We start from the raw sequence: 3,170 nt of genomic DNA, 5'->3' as shown, positions 1-3,170 counted from the left end.
GTGATTCTGTCTTCCTCTTGTGGGATTAGAGGAGGTGTGAGATTTGTGGCCTTCTTGCCCTTTTTGCAATACATAATATAATAATTGCCATTTTCACAACTTTTAAGAGTACAATTCAGTAGCCTTAATTACATTCACAATGTTGTGCAACCATTATCACATTAATGATTTTTAATAATTAACTTTACAAACTAATACATAGTATAGTATGAATCTTTAGTTATTTTAATTGGCTGCTTTTTTTTTTTTTTTAAATGACAGATGACCTGTCACTGTTTCAATATTGATAATATATAAGATATTTATTATCTTCCTATTCAGTTTTTTCTTTTTTAAAGAGATTAATAAAGCATGGAGAAAAGAATAAACTTGCCTCTGCAATACCTGGTGTTTGAAAACAGGCAGATTGAATATATAGCTTATCTGCTTTGAACTCTGGTTTTATATTTCTTTCCTTTTGTATCTTGAAGAAAAATTTTTGGTTTTTGTATTGTCCATGTGACAACAAAGAAAGTGTCATTTCCAATTGTATCATCCACAGACACTGTACCATTTATTCATTTCCTTCCTGAAATATTTATGGCTTTACTTTACAGCTGTTATATTTATATAGAAAGAAATATAATCTATTATTATAGTTAACATAATTCCAATGTTTAGTCAGTTCAGAGTAATTTTAAATTTATCTTTAATATTTCAGTTAAAATGACTAAGAATGATTTTGAACAATTTTGAGAATAAAAAGCCTATGGGAGCTCTGGTAGTGTAGTGTCTAAGGCACTTGACTGCTAACCAGAAGGCTGGTGGTTCAAACCCACCAGCTACTCCTTGGAAGGAAGTTTGGGCAACCTACTTGTGTAGTAATACCTCCTTGGAAACCCAAGGAGGGGTCGCTATGAATTGGATCTGACTGAACGGTACATAACAACAACAACATGTAATTATAGACAGTAGAAGAATTCAAATGAAAAGGTGGCTATAAGTGTTATGGAAAAACAGACTCAGTAAATATTTCCAGTACACTTGAAATATTTTCAGGCAGAGTTATGTATTAGAGAAAGTAGAATTAATGTTTAGGATAATAAAAATGTATTGCAAATGTGAACAAAGAAAGAATTTTCCTGGTATAGTGACCTGAATAGCCTGTTGAGAAATGCTGGCACTTATAGAGGAAATTCTACTGAAAGCGTCAGTAAGACCATTTGACCATTAAGACCTTTATTGGTGTAAAAATGATTGTTGTTGTTGTTATGTGCCGTCGAGTCGGACTCAACTCATAGCGACCCCTCCTAGGGTTTCTGAGGCAGTATCACTAGGAAGTAGATTGCCCAACTTTCCTTCTGAGGAGTGGCTGATGGGTTTGAATGGCCAGCCTTCTGGTTAGCAGTCAAGTGCCTTAGGCACTATGCTACCAGAGCTTCTAGTATAAAAATGATATCCTCCTGAAATGAAATGTTACTTACTTCTGGAACACTAATTTTATACAAGAGAGTCATATTTTTGTTGTGCTCTCAATAATATACTTTAAAATTTATTTTTAATTTGCAAAGATTAATTTTCCACCATCTCAGGAACTTTCAGATGTGATCTGACTCTTTTCAGTGTCTGAGATGTGTTCTAAACTAACTAAAATCTTCCTAAAATAAGTAAGAATAAAGGCAACCATAGGGCAACGTTTTATTGTTAGAACATCAGTCAGTCATCAGATGCAAGTGCCTGCCAATTAACAGAATTTATCTAATCATTAAATAATATTATAAAGTTGAAATTTATAAAAGGTGTTCTGAATAAGTTGCTCATTTTCTGGTTGTGTCTGAGATGTACCAGAACAGTTAGAGAACAATAGTTTAGAATAAAGTGAAAATGTGTAAGTTCAGAAAATATATAATATAGGAGTTAATAAACAGAAATATTACTTGGATGTGAGGGATTAGGACAGACTGCATTGTGAAGGGAGAAGAATGCAAGTGCCTGCCACATACACAACAATCAGTGCATATTTATTGACCTAATAAATGGCAGGAAGACTAGCTGAGATGCTATTGAAGGAGCCCACGTAGAAGTTGTAAAGGCAGGATTAGGATGTGGTAGTAAGACTGGACAGAAAGGAGAAATGTAATATCTTGAACTAAGATTTAGCAAGATTTGATCAGGTGGAAGTAGAGCAGGGTTCTGAATTGGTAATCAGGACTCTGTCACCTTAGGCAAATTGTTCATATTTCTAGACCTCCACGTTCTTAACAGTGAAATCTGTGTGAATCTCCACTGTGGAATTGAGTAGGACAAATATCAAGCAAGAAATTTCCTTTGGCTGATTGTCTCAGAATTGACTCAAGGGCACCTAACAACAAATCATTAGTAACATGGAGAAAGTAGTTTCAGTTCAGTGGTACTGGCAGAAAGTGATCAAGGAATAAATGAAGACAGCACATATGGAAGACAGCACATATGAGAACTATGTGAATATACATATATACACACACACATATATATATATAAAATTTATGAAGAAATGAAGAGGGAGAATATTAATTTGAAGAACAAGGAAAGAACAAAGTAGGTTAATGTGTAGAAATAGGGAAATTTTGAGCAGTTTTGTAGTTTAAAGGAAAAAGTCTCTGGAATGAGAGGCTAGAAATGTACTTTTCATGCTAACTATATCCCAAAGAATAACATATTCCAAAAGTTTACCAGTCATATTTTAGAGTCTCCAGTTCTTTGGCAGCAGAAGGTCCTAGAGCAAAGGTGTGTGTGGATGATGGCTCCGCTTTGTTTTGCCTCCTCAGAGCATAACCTCATTTCAGTATCTTCCCCGTCTGTTAGTAATATGATTTCAGAACCAGATGTGGTTTGCTTACTGTGGGTAATTGCCTAATAATGAAAAACCAGATCATTAGTTCGAGAATATCATAACTGAATAAATTCAAAATAAGAATGTATTAAAATAAGAATAAATTTAAACTAAGACTAAACTTTTGTTTAGTCTTGGAGAGGTCTTGCAAAAATGGCAGGGAGGCCACATGTTCTGACCTCCTCTAATCCCACAAGAGGAAGACAGAATCACCATCAATAGCCCAAGACCTATTCCTGCGAGGCCAGACATGCTGCCTCCCTCCAGCCCTTCCTCTAATTGTTCCTCCCAAAGCACCCACCACCTCTCTCCTGGGTTC

The 3,170-nt window shown here is 35.0% G+C and overlaps 1 pseudogene; it reads right to left on the bottom strand.

The window, feature by feature from the left end:
- LOC103201493 overlaps positions 1-3,170 on the bottom strand; it is a 33,910-nt pseudogene that overhangs the window by 2,216 nt on the left and 28,524 nt on the right.

Source organism: Orycteropus afer, unplaced genomic scaffold, assembly GCF_000298275.1.
Source record: "Orycteropus afer afer isolate SDZICR_OR568_19922 unplaced genomic scaffold, OryAfe1.0 scaffold00152, whole genome shotgun sequence".
Classification (NCBI taxonomy): Eukaryota; Metazoa; Chordata; class Mammalia; order Tubulidentata; family Orycteropodidae; genus Orycteropus; species Orycteropus afer.
The sequence above is the reverse complement of the archived record's forward strand: the minus strand, read 5'-3'. Positions and strand labels throughout refer to the sequence as shown.